The sequence below is a fragment of the Cygnus olor genome, chromosome 1, assembly GCF_009769625.2.
Source record: "Cygnus olor isolate bCygOlo1 chromosome 1, bCygOlo1.pri.v2, whole genome shotgun sequence".
Lineage (NCBI taxonomy): Eukaryota > Metazoa > Chordata > Aves > Anseriformes > Anatidae > Cygnus > Cygnus olor.
Genome location: NC_049169.1, coordinates 185483205 through 185497452, shown reverse-complemented (window position 1 = coordinate 185497452; position 14248 = coordinate 185483205). Strand labels below are relative to the sequence as shown.

At 43.4% G+C, this 14248-nt stretch overlaps 1 protein-coding gene across 7 annotated transcripts in view; it reads right to left on the bottom strand.

Annotated features, from left to right (window-relative positions):
- Nucleotides 1–14248, bottom strand: part of STARD13 (StAR related lipid transfer domain containing 13) — a 296363-nt gene that overhangs the window by 72946 nt on the left and 209169 nt on the right. The window contains exon 1 of one of the 7 annotated variants that reach the window (XM_040543806.1): nt 5521–6198. The exons of 5 other annotated variants lie outside the window; for them this stretch is intronic. The gene's annotated coding sequence lies outside the window, so the exon portion shown is untranslated. Of the gene's footprint in view, nt 1–5520; nt 6199–14248 lie in introns of those variants that run through there. One more of the 7 variants, XM_040543813.1, reaches the window with a different exon arrangement.

The following is a 14248-nucleotide window of genomic DNA, read 5'->3' as shown; positions in this document are numbered from 1 at the left end:
ACTGACTATTATGTGTGATTACCTCTTCTATTAATTTGGATGTATAAATTAGACATGTTTCTACAGGCCTACAGAGATTTAATGCGCTAAGCACTAAATATGAACATACATCTATATTTTGAATTCAGTGCCTCAGAAGCACAAGAGAGGTACACATTGTTGTGCTTGTATATATCGCATTCGCTCCTGGTCATCTGGGTGCATACTCCTAAAAACTAAATCAGGATGACAGGGCTGCCAAAATAAGTCATTAGCCACTGGTGAAAGGATCTACCTCTGTTACAAACAAGCATCTCCTGGAAAATTTGCTATAACCTTTGTCTCCAACAAGAGGTGGCCCATTTCCTGCTCTGTGTGTCCCTGCTGGGACACAGGAGAGACAGAAGAGTCACAGAGGGAAGGAACAGCACTTAGCTGTGCTGAAGAAAAGAAGCAGAGGTAGTTTTTGGAGTTGGGTCCTCAGCGGTAGAGGGCAGTTGGAGGTGTGCCATGTGGACGGTGTCTGCCGGGGGGACTGAGGCACCCCAAGAAGCTCTAGCAAGGTCTGAAAGTGGCCATGCAGGGCATGGGACGTTCACCCCCCACCTGCAAGCTGAGGTAGAACCTCCAAAATCTCCTCAAAACCAAGTGAAGTTGGACAATATTGTGTTCTTTTTTTTTTTTTTTTTCAACTGTACATCAGTGCCCATGGCTGGCAAAGGACTGCAATTCACAATTTTCATCCAAATTCAGAGCCTGCGTAACAAGTGCTAAAAGCATATAGCACTCCTATTTCCCCCCAAAGTCACCCTGGTCTGGAAGGGCCATTTCTGTTCGAGCAGTACGTTCAGCCCTCGCTCCTCCCAGCACTGCTCTCTGAAGATGTTCCAGCCTCCAACCCCTGCCGCAGGACCACAGGTTCCCACTCACCTTCTGCCCAAATTGTTGGCTGCATGGGCAGATTTCAAGAACTGAGACAGCCCTAGCCATTGATTTCACAAGGCCTTCAATTTCATTTGCGATTAAGTACCTTAATTCCAGCTTTAAATGACAGCTACTGCTGTTTTTACCTTTAAGAGGAAGACCATCCCCGCAGAATTCCCCTCAGTCAATCCTTTCCTTTTGTGCACAATGTCCACGGATTCAATAGAAGCTTTTACGTGACACGTGTGATTATGTATTACTGAGCCTACTTGCCTCAAAAGCATCAATAAATCAACAGAACAGAGGTAATTAAGGAACAAAACGACTCTAAGGATTCGATTTAAACACACAAACCCCAGAACATTTTAGGACGGGATGGGCCCATCCCTCTCTGCCCCTCTGTGCAAAAATGTTCTTCAAACAGCGAGTGATCTTAGCTAGTCTGGATGTGTTCAGTGGATGGAAACTGAGCTTAATGTAGCTCCCCTGGCTTTTATCTGATTAAATCAGAATCCTATTATTATTTTAACTTTACAATCACTTAATTAAAGTAATGTCCTAGCCAAAAAAAATTGTCTGGGTGGCCTGACTATTATGCCGACATGGTTTTTATGAGGTGACCTTTCTGCTGAGTTCAAGAAACCATGCTCGATCACTAGATTTGGGTGGGAGTTTTGCTTGTGAGGATTATGAGTACATTACAAGCAAATCCTACGTGATTTATGCATAATTTTTCACTGAAGGTACAAAACAAGTAGCCATCAACTTAATGCCACTTAAAGCTGAAGGCTTTAAAGGGTCACATAAAGTCATCCTTTTTATGGGACAGCAAAAATTCATGATTCTAGGTTAGGGTTATAAATGAATAAGTAAATCATTTATGCATCGCGTTCAGCTGGCCTCCACTCCAAACCCATTTAGCACATAACAGCTTTGCTGTTGCCGTATGTCCTGCAAAGACATTCGATGAGGTATTTGTAATGTTTCACAGCCTACAGCTCCCTTTTATTTCAATCTGATCTTCTGTTTTTAGCAGTATCTTGGCTTCGTCTGATAAGAAAACAAGAAGCAGCTGTAGTTCTACCACCTGGCCTATGCTTGTCACATACTATATTGCAATGCAAAAAAGGACAAAATTTATCCAAAAATGTGGTAACATGCAAAGTCTGTAAAAATACATTCCAAGATATTTCTCCTCTAAGTAGCCCACTGAGGAAGGCACGTTTGCAGTGGCCACATGAGGGATTTTTAGGCAAGGAAGATACTTAAAAAGCTAATTGACATGTAGGGACTGCAGGGGCAGCAGCAGAAGTGGCCGGGGCCCGAGCACAGGTTGTGACTTACAGCTCTACAAACCCTTGCAGAAGAAGAAGGCACAAGGGCTGGCCGTCCCAAACCTGCTCCGAATTACTTGGAGAATGCAGTCCCAGTGGATGAAAAAACAAGTTTGCACAGGCTTAGACCCCTTTCTTTCCCATCTGCCAAATGCGAGATGAAAGTGAGACACAAGTACATGTCAGATGCAGCTTCACTAGAACAGGAAACAATCTGATAAAGTGGAGCATTCTAGTTAATGAGCTTAGGGAGAGAAGAAATATTTAAGAGAGTTTTAATAACAACATACCACACGCTTACATTGGATCTGTTTACTAGCACTACCTCATGAAGAGACCTCTCAGTGAAGAAGGTAGTCCCTCTCAAGGACCCCACGATAATGGCATATCTGAAGAAGTCACAGGAGCACTAGATTTGCTCTGTGCCATATGACATCCCAGTGGCATACAGAAAGGAAAAGAACTGGTAATTTCACTTGAACAGTACGGTATCGACCACTCAACAACTGCCCCTGATTAGATATACCAAAACCAGGAAGGACTCAAACTTATTTAATCGAGACAAAAAATGGTTAGCACTCTGAGAGGCTCCTAATGAAACGTTGTTCTGTAAGAAGAAAACCAAATTAACAAAGTTGAAAGGGTTAGGATTAATCTAAGTTCCTGTAAACTTGCACATCAGTGGTCAACACACGAGCAATGAAGAGATGTCTGAGATAAGCATATCCTCCACAAAAAGACACAGAAAATAAGCACACGTCAAGACCAGTGAAACCAAAGTAACTCAGCAGGCTGAAAAATGTTGCAGGACAACAGCACAGGACACTGTTCAGGTGGGAGGTGATGCTGGGTTTATTGCTGGGATACTGTTTATGCACAGCCCTTAATGTTTCCCGTTGATCCGAAACAAATATTTGATAAATATGTGAAGCTTCCTTGGCTGCTGGAGTGAAATAGGAAATTCTTCTTTCTTTCTTTCCCACTCTGTCAGTGAAGAATGTCTTGATTGTACCAAGTGGTATGTATGGGAAACTGGATGCGATGGGATGGACACAGTATTTCTCCCTTTCTCCAGCTGTGCTGTGTGACCCTGCACTGGACATGGCATTGTAGCCAGGAGTAAAAGGCCGCATGAAGAGATTGCTGGGTGTAATATGAAGTAATATTGCCAATTGAAAAATCCATTTTCTCCCCATTTTGGGAAAGCCTCAAACCCACTAGCAGCGTATTGACCACCAAGTGTCAACCTCTCCTTCTTGTTTCATATGAAAATGTTGGCACCGATCCCCTGCAGCATGAAAGGATATCACTGCAGATATATATGCCTGGCATACAACAGGCACGGTGACTGTCATGCCATGATGTGAGATTAATTGATTTGAAGGCAAACACCTTGGCAGGCAGAGCACACACAAATTTCAGTAGGCTAGAGGAAAGACACAGAGGTACAGCATATCCCAGTTTTGTTCCTTATTAAACAACAAACCAACCAACCAAACACAGAAACAGTGGCTATTTTAGCAGCAAACGTCAGAAGAAAGATGTAGCATCATCCTAGCGTACAGAAGTCACGTGCCAAAGTGGGATGAGCTATTTCAGCAAGCCCTGCGCACTGAAAACAGACTTCTCCCCACTGACAGGAAATCTCAGTTTTTGTCACAAATTCCCTCCTCCCTCTTCAATAACAATGCCCCCTGTCAGCCAGACTTCTGACAGCCTGCGGAGACCTGTATCAATTTCTGCCCGCTCCCCTTTTGCAAATAATTTCCAAGATTTACCCGACGCTGCCAGGAAGAGAGCAGTGCCAGTGGAGGGGGTGGTAAGCAAAGCCTGCAACTTTCAGCTCACTGAGACCTAGAAACAAGAAGCAAAAACCTAACTGTGCAGTAGAAAAAGCAGCAGCACGATGTATCGGGCTGTCCACGATGGTCCGCTCTCCTTTAAAGGTGCCAACAACCCCAACCAGAACAGGATGTCAGGATAATGTAAAGAATCCACTTTTTTTTTTTTCCTCTTTTTTTTTTTTTTTTTCCAGTTGTCCCCACCATCAGTCACCATGCCCCCTCCCCCTAAGTAAATGAAATCAATCAGCAGGGATTTCTGTAAAATACATAAAACAGTCATCTTCCAGACTCTACCAGAAGATAAACGGTTCCAGACATTGGACTGCAGCCATTTTCCCACACATGCTACAGTGTTTTGTCATCCATATTGGGCCATAATAGTGAGCGGGCTTTTTTTTTTTTTTTCCTTTTTTTTTTTTTTTTTTACAGTCAACAGCCAATGCTTCTGCTTCTAGCACGGAGCAACTAGTACATGAAAAGCACTGCCACAGGAGTCATTTTTCTGTACAATCTGCAACAGGGCTGCCTCGGTGCTAATAACACAGCCTGGGGTCTCGTACGGGACGTTCACACTTATCTGCTATAGCTCATAATCATCTTATCACTGCCAACTGGAGCCTCACAAACCTTTTGGGATTAAAGCATATCACCCCAAATGCAAGCCACTGAACTGAAAGGAGTACGAAACCTTATCGGGGAACTTGCTAACGAGAAATAATAGGATTGCTTACAATCTCTCTTGCTGTCTTAGTGCTCGTTTCAGTGAAGGATAACACAGATACATGACAAAAGATGCATCACAACGTGAGTTTACTATTCATTTATAAGTATTATAAAGCGAGTCCTTAATAATCTGTTAACACAAAATGCACTTTGGAAAGAACCACGGGGCTTTTTCATTATTAAGAAATGTGCAACCAAATTCTATCCTTAATTAAATCAGGAGTAATTTTATTAACTGCAGTAGACTAAAACCTGACTTACATCAGTGTAAGCGAGGGTAGAACTTAGCCCCGGGGTGTTTATACGCTGTAGTTCCAGTTAGTTTAGATCTATTTGGGTGGGAACTCCTTTCCCCTTTCCAGAAAAAATATTCTTGCCTACCCTTTTTCACCTCACAACTGGGGCCAAAGCAGTCTTTTCTCCTAAGAAAATTTTCAGAAAGGTTACGAACAAATCTTATCCTCAGCAGGAGATGACCTTGTTAAATAAAACCAGCCTCTCGAGTGATGGACACAGCAGTTTTAAAGTTTGTTTACAAGTTTTTAAACAAGCCGCCTCAAACATATAAGCTTATTTACATCTTAAAAATAAATAAAACCTTTAAGTAAAAGCTATTTTATAAAGGAGACACTTCTGTCTGTTTTCAAAGCTGAAAAGCCCTTCCAAACAGTGCTAGCTGCTGTATCAAACATCAGTGCTACAGTACAGAAACTTACTGTCAACAGATAGATATCCTTAGGCTTCACTGTACCTTTGAACCAAAATCACTTTCTTCTGTACTTCATTTTCTGGTTTCTTGCAATCTGATTCTCAGTTTCTGACAGATGGCTCCTCTGTCACTGAGCGCTGCTTCCGCCTCCTTATCTCTGCCAGCTAATACTTCCACGATGCTTAGTTGTTGTCTGTGGAGCTGTGCTCTACATCATTTCTACTCTGATCAATGCTCTGCTTGGTTTTAGGTTGGTTTCTAGTCCCGCCTCCTGCTCTTGAAGAAACGAAAACTCACAGCTGGATTTTCTATAAATCATCCCTTTTAACAGTGGCTGAGCAAGTATGGCAAATACTACAGCTAAGACCTGCTGCTCTATTTGAAACTTCAAAAACAATTCCTCATCTTAATGATGCACACATGAAAGTTAATCGTGTACTAAAATCACTAATACTGAAAAATAGTGGCCAGATAATTGTGACCTTCAGGGCTTAGAAGCTGATTAATGTAATACAAAACTCCTCTCTGTTCCAGAGGGGGAATATAGTAAAACATACTGCCTCAGTGAACTGCTTCATATAATGTTTTGCTTTGAACAGGAGCTTGTCATTCTCACAAAGACAAATTTACATTTACAATACAGAGCTTTTTGACAGACTAACCCAGAATACGCACTGTTTAGGCTAGCAGCCCTTAGCTTGAAAGAGCCTTTACCACCACACCAGCTCTTTTGAAGTGTGGGCAGGAAGTACTTTTATTTTTCTGCACAGCACTGAATGCTCTATACAGCACTGAACTCATTATCATGTTTAACAAAGCGTAGAGTATAAAAGCAAGGTGGTACCATAAAAATAGCGCTGCGAACTTTGTTCCCATGAGCCGAGCAAAACAAAGCTGAGTTTCTGTAAACTGTAAATTGTTTTAATCCTCCACCCTCCAGATCTTCTTAAGAAACTGTGCTATGGAAATTAAAAATTACGGGGCAGAGCTGGATGCAGTTTGAATGGGCTGCAAAACCCGGGGGTTCTCAGCTTTTTCTAGAGTGAGAGCTGCACCATCGCTGAAAGGGTCTGAAGAGCTCTCTGCCCTCTGATTGATGATGAAAAGTCTCCTCTTCCCCTAACTGATCGTGTCCCCATGGCACGCAGGCTCCTGACCACTGCCCTGGCTAGATCAGCTGGAGATTGCTGTCACAGGCTCCATCAAGGAGCCCTTTAGACTCACCTCTGCTGGCAGCTTAGGGAAGAGTGCAGAAGAGCGTGTGCCAGGAGAGGCTTTTCCCCTGGTGTGCCTCTGCTTCCAGCAATCAGGAATTTGGGGACTTCCCCAGCCAGATGCTGGAGCTGGACTACAGCTCTCAGTACCCGCAGCAGACCCGTCTTCTGTGAACGAATCCTGTCCCTTTTTGAAGTCAATTACGCCCATTCATAGCGCATTCTAAAAATATAGTGGAAAAGCACACACACAAAAAAAGCACTTCTGCCTACTTACACCTACTCTCTAACCATTTCATTACATGCCCCACAGTTCTTACAAGTTCAGTTTTTCCACATGATAGATGACTTCACAGGCTTCTGTCAGATCCCGTTTAATCCTCTTTTTTCCATGCTGAACAATCTCATCTACTCGGTGCCCATGCTGATCAGCCTTGCCGCCCATCCCTGTGTGTACTACTGCTCCCAGTAAGAGATGCAGACAGTCCTTTAGTTCCCATGGTAGAAGTTGACACTACAGGATCCGAGTTCAAACCTCACTCCCAGCCTGTGACTGCAATTTGTGGAAATGGGAGAATGCTTTCAGTTTCGTTGATTACAATTTTGCAGACAGCAACTGAGGATAGTTGGTTGTAGTCTTGTGATCTGACAGCTCTCCACAACCACCACACAAGAATTTGAGAACAACCAAGCCAGACAAATTTCCAAACGCTTACTAGCCAGGAAGCCTAAAAGAAAGCCTTACAGATTGAGTAGCCAGGCATGCTGTTAGCTGAGGGCAGCGAGGCTCTGATGCAGCTACTACTCTCTTAATCGGCAGCCATATGACACAGGTCCTGGGCCCTCGTCCAAGCAGCTGTGACTCAGATTTGAAGTGCTGCAATGACAGTGCTCTCCTGTGGATGCACTGGTTGATCGATGCCAGGCGCTTGGTGATGGAGAGTGAAATGAGCAGGAGAGAAGTACCATCCCCGCTCCCGATCCAAATACGTAAGGGTGAATAAAATTAACCTCGCTTTGCAGGTGCTGCTGTACGTTCGATACTTATCAGCTGTCAAAACACACATGACTGATTAAAATTACTTGTTTGACCTTTAAAATGTACTTGGAAATCCATAAAAGAGACCAATCATTTGTACATACCCATTTGAATAACAGAATTTTGTATCTCTAGCAAAGGTTGTAAGAGGAGATTAAAGGCTCGATACCACAGTGTGACATGCATTATATGATGCATGGGGCTCTTCCAAGGACTTCTTTTATTGAGCATTGTGTCTACTGCCTGGAGTAATGCTTATGGCACACAGGGCAAGAGCTGTTCTCCCTCTGCCATGAGACTGTTGACCATCACCTGAATAACATGAAAAAGCATGCTGCATGTGAAAACGAATATATTTGCTCTCCTATTTTACATCACCCTCTGTGTGCTTTGGTTCCAGACAGTGCACCGTGCTCCTTAGGGATGAATTGGAAGATGTGCTCCCACCACTAATAAGTATTCAGTTCACAGACTGAAACTAGAGTAAATGGGGGGGGGGGGGGGGGACACCAAACAACAACGACAAAAAAAAAAACATAGCAAAACATGGTAGCATAGATGTTGGTTTATGTAGACTGTTTCCCTCTGCACATCTTCTGTTGGGCCATCCTATTTGCTGACTGTGAGCACAGCTCTACAGTAGCCCTGTATGGCTGAATATGGGATGGCTGGGGAATGAGTTCAGGTTCCTGGCAGACAAATCATCTGCATCGCTTATCTGCAAGCTATTCGCTGTCTCTCTCTCTGCTTTGGACCATTCCACCTAACTTTCTCTTAAGCAGAGCAGACATGAGTCAGCCTATGTCCCCTGGCCATGGCATCCCTGACCCTTCTTGGTTTAGTAGTAGAGATGTCATCCCAAGAATGAAGGGCAGTAGGACAGTTTCTCCTGCCATTGCTGTGCACAATGCAGTCCTCACTTCCCTCTCACCTTGAGCTAGTCATGAGATCTGCCGAGAGCTCATAGCAGATCAGACTTCAGCGAAAAATCAGAGTGCTTCCTAAACTGTGGCCTTACAGGTCAGGTACAAGACACCATGTGTTACTAATTAGTCTTATTATCATTTATAAAGAGCTTATAAGATGTCATACAAAGAGAAAGAATTGGAGAGCTACTGATTTATTCATTTGGTAGCATGACCCCTTGGTCAGAAGTCTGACAGGGAAGAAAGCTCTGTTGGTGAAGAGCTTACTGTGCCTTACAGATTTGGACTTGCTTAACTGCAGTCTCTCCTTCTGATGGCACTAGAAAATCACCAGAAGAAACATGAACCTACTTTTTGTTGTGTAGACTTCTATTAAAGAAAGACCTTTCACTTTTATGTGAAGAGCTCCTTGTAAGGAGCTCGAACTCCATCCAAGGACCTTCAGTGCTTACAGCCCCTGTGAATTATGTACTGTAGCGAGAGCAACTGCAGAGCTCCACATGCTCTGGTGAAAGTCTGCCCTGCCTTGTCCTTAAAAAGCTGAATCATAAAATCACAAGGTGCTGGGGTAATTCAGGTCGGAAAAGGACCCTAGGAGATCTCAAGTTCAACCCCTTTGGTCTTCTGGCCCTTCTGAAACACCAAGTTCACAAATTGTTTCAGATCCCCACAGCTGCACTGGGGGGAAGGAGGAGGAATAAATTATTTGGCATTTTCCCCCCAGGCAACTTGTAAATAGAAAAGCTGTGCCTTCCCAGTGCAACTAGGGTGGTTATGGCTGCTTGTCCCTTGATTCTTTTTGGAAGCTGAATAAATTTAACCTATTGAATGTTCTGCCATGAGGCTGCAAGGCAGAAAGGTTTTAATACTTTAAAGGCACTCTGACTGCACAGTGTATTTGCTTATAATGTGGTAAGAGAATTATGAGCCTCTTTGAGAAGAAACAAGAGGTATGAGGACACTGCTGGAAGGATGACCAAGCCCAGCCTGCTAGGAGAAGAGCACTCGCACTGGGCCAGCTCTCCTGGCTCCTGACAGACATCTCCTCTCCGCCTTGCTCCTCTGGTGGTCAAGCAATCCATTTCCGGCTGAGAAGTCTTCAAGGCTGGGCTACACACCTCATTCTCCTGCCAGTGGTGTCCTCCAGCTCAAAGGCTTGTGTCCATTGTTGGTGTTCACCCTACAGCTGCAGGCAAGGAGAGCAGCCTTGTTCTCCTGCCCATGGACAGGAGACTAAAGCACTGCCACTGCTCCAGTCCCCTTTGATAAAATTAGCTGTTTCCCCTCTAACAGCTTTTCTGAGTGAGCTGATGAGAGCTGAACAGGGCTGGGTCACAGGGAAGGGGAACTGAGCGCCGTGTGGCAGATGGGGCCTCATGGCGCTGCGTGCTTCCAGCGGCAGGGCCACCTTGCTAGGCCGTCTTTCATGAGCGACTTGCCGCTCTCCTCTAATCTGCAAACACACGCTAGCCTTTGTTCTCCTCCCTCACTCCCAACTGCCAGCTTCCCATATTACAGCAGGTATTTCCTGCTGCTGTCCCATAATCACACCGCCATGCAGCTGATAACCACCCTGCGGCCGCCAACCGGGCCGCCCTCAGAGATGGGAACACGCCGCCAGTGCCCCTCTCTGCCCCACTGTCCGCCAGTTCCCTTTGATCCCCCTTTTTTATTATTGCACCTCCTGAGCTAGCCCTGGAGGATACTGGAGGAAAACTCGAGGCCAAGGTTTTATTTTGTGCCACCGGGGTGAGGTAGAGCCTGTTTAGAGGCTGCAGCTTCCAGCGGTGCAGGATGCTCTCTCCGTTCTGCACCAGGCTTAATCCCAGCATCAGGGAATATCATCTCCTGCCTCTGGCTCTTGCAAAACGTCTAAGATTTAAAACAGATCTCTGAACTCAGGAATATTTTTATATGTGACATTAAAAATACTCATTACACAATCACAGAATATGGAGGTTATTATATTAGAAACTGTGCAACAAAATAGATATTTCAAGGTAAATTAAAAATTTGATAACTTTCCACTTAAAGCAGAAAATTGCAATAATATGTTGGGTGCAGATTTTTGTCCTGGGCAGTTTTCATGCACTAAATGCTCTTACCTAAGATTGCCATTTTCCCAAAGGGTTCCTGAACGGTTTATCATTCACTTATGATTGCAGTAGTTATGCAAAATAGGACAGTTGTACTATGTACACCTGAAGAGAAAGCCATATGTTTTTTCATTCTTATATAAAATACATTCTTTGAGGGATCGAAATATCTATTACCTAACTAATTTTTCATGCAAACTTATTTACATGTTGTACTCATGTAGCTTTTCAGAGTCTTTCTCCTAGTGGAAAATCTCTGCAGTTTGCATGGCATATCTCTGTGTCACGTGTTCCCTTTAGTAGCCAATATAAATGTTTTTCAACTTGAAACTCTACAGCTTGAGTCTCACTTATGGAAGTCTGGCAGCACCCCTCTGCTTTACTCATCACACAACCAGACGACTGCTAATCAACCCGCACACCTCGCTGCAATTCAGCAGCTCCCAGAGCTGAGTCAAAAGCAGCTCGGTTTGGGTCGAACTGGGTGATAAATCCCACCCTGATCACGGACTGGCTGTTAAAAACACTCTCCAGCAAGCTCTGTGCCCTGGCATTTCCCTTCCCAAGGACCATTGATGGTGTCCTCAGTTCAGCAGCATCTCCTTGTTTCCCTGCTGCTGCAGCTTGGGATGTGGCAGAGCTGCCATCACCTCTGCACCCCGTGACTCTTTCACCCTCTGCCCTGTACCATGCCCTGATGTCTGCTCCTGCTAACATGACTCCATGGGACAACGCATCTCTGATAAAGCCCAGGGGCTTCAAAATTTCACTTGCTGCACTTAAACGGCATGAGCCCACTTTAACATGAGGTTCACATCAAGCACACCAGAGGCACAGTATTTCATTAGTTCATTCAAATGTTTCAAAGAGCTCAGAAATAAAAATGCTTGGAATTGCTGCATGAGTCAAACTTTTAAAAAAAGTTTATATTAAATTGTGAATCACTGGTTTGCTTCAGGGGAGGAAAAAAATCTTGTTTTCAGCAAAAAGTTAATTGGGTGTCCTGAAAATAAGTAATTAAAAACACCACTAACAGACAATAATCATCTGGAGTGCTAATTTCCTTCTGTACATAAAAGGCTTGAAAAGGACACAGTAAGAGAGAAAAGTTCAGCATCAGCATTTGTTTCAAGACCCAATACACTCTGGGGCTGGCTCAGGATCCCTCCTGCAGGGAAACGAGCTAAAAAAGTTATTTCTGTTGTTGCGAAGAAAAGTTGGATTTCTGAAGTCAAGCACAGCTTAAAACGACCTGAGTCACAAATAAACTACCACCTGAAATGTCATCCCAAGAGCCATCATCGCCATCCCTATCATCCCCCAAATGTGTCAGAAGTGCCGTCACCATGGGCAGAAAATGGAGCAGCTATTTGTAGGGTTATAGCAGTGCTGTGCAACAATAAAAGACTGGAAGCAAAGAATATGGTTTCCAAATGAAACAGCAGGAGTAATTTCTGCCGACAGGATGTAATTACTGCTCTTGTAAAAGAACCGTGGAACACTTAATGGTTTCAAGCACTAATACCTATGGAAACAGAGCGTTCCCTAAATACCCAGCCAAGAGCTAGCCTACAGTTGACTTGGAGAGCAGTAAATCATCAAGAACACATCCTGTACTGCCTCATTCCAAACACTGCTCTAGCTTGAATGCTTAAGTCTCTGAAATCAGGTATGATCGCTGCCCAAAGTGAAATTTCTTCTGTATCTCACAGGAGCTGTCATTAACATACTGGCTGTGCCACAGCCCTAAGTATAGACTTTCCTCCATCATATCTCAATGTCAGATCTGTGACTATTTCAGGTAATTTATCCAACAAGACTACTGTATTCCCCAACAGTCTGTTTATGAGCACCCAGGATCTGAGACTGCACAAAATATATCAAGGTAAATGCAGTAGGATATATGGCATCTCAAGCTTTACATGCTTCTGATACTAATTTTCTTAAGGTCTGACCAAAATATATTTCCAGAGCAGAAATAAGAAGCACCACCAAAATGCAGCAATGCTTTAATTATGGCTAGAATGTTTCCAACATCTGAAAGCCTCTTTGTAGAAAGAGCATTGAGTGAAGTATGCCAGGCTTTAAAAACCCTACGGCAATTCAATTTTTGCATTTATATGCAAAATTTCATAACCATACTTATGAAAACAGACAAGCAGAACTCTCCACAAAGCAGCTCTCCTGTTACAAGTTTCTTACTAGTTATACCAGTGCATTCTTCAGCTTTGAAGAAAACAATTGTCCCAGCACCTCCTCTTTCACTTCCACCCAAAAGACAAAGTTTCTGCATCACAGCCATATTCCTAAGACCTCCAGCCTTCCCCCCCCAAAACCAACTCCAAACAAGACTCCAAGGCTTACCTCACCTCCTACAGAATATCTTGCATTATCCAGAGATTTTAAGGTGGAATTTGTTGAAATTCAGAACAGCGTTACTCATCACAGATAAAGAATGTATCTAAGCAACAGGGAAAGACGAAGTTTTTCTGCACAGTCCTACCTTAATCCTCACAAACATCAGCAGAAAAAAAAAAAGCTTACATGACAACAATTCATGTGAGCAACTGCTTTGGAGCTTAACAGGCTGTAATCAACACATCAAAGGCTTATTTTGAACAAGCACTTATGAAAATGGACATGAATTCTCAATGCTAGCCGTGCCAATGAATTTGTGATTCTCTCATATTCACACTGATTGAAGAGAGAGCAAAGAAATCTGGTCTGTGATTATTTCACAGCGTAACGTTTCTTTTTAGAAATATGCAAACACTTATTGAGCAAAATGCAGCATGCATGAGGTATGAAACACTGTCTCCCTGACCTTTCAGAAACTCAAAGATATGAAGTTTTGCTTTTTTGTAAATTACGCTATTGACAAATTTGTTTTCTTTCATCACAGGCATGAGTGCACACACGTGCACAAAAAGCTCTCCTAATCATATTTCTATCAGCACGGTCCTCCAGATCTTTCAGCATGCTTTACAGGGGAAAAAGACAAATCAAAGAAAAACAAAATCTGGCAGTACATTAGGCAGCTTTGGGCAAAGAAAATGATGGATTCTCCTGAAGTTGCTTCCTGCAAAGCAAGACTTGCTTGAAGAATCCTGCTTATGCATATTACTGCTGGGAAGCTACTGGGACATGTGACGCTGAAAGCTGATGCAGCCAAGACAGACACTACTTAGTTTTAGAAAGGAAAAGGCAGAATACAACCCAACAAAATGAAGGGATTTTTCTGAAGAGTCAGAGACAGTGAGATCTGATTTCATTCACATTATTCTACTAGCTCCTAAAATGGTCCCAACTAGACATATTTTTTGTGTACCGAAAGCCTATGATGCCAGATGAGGCCTTGTCCTCCTCTCTTGGGAAAGGCAACAAAGACTTCTTAGCGCAAAAAGACCACACTGCGGTTTTGTTTTCAAACATCGCTTCTAGGAAAAAGGGCAGAAAAAAA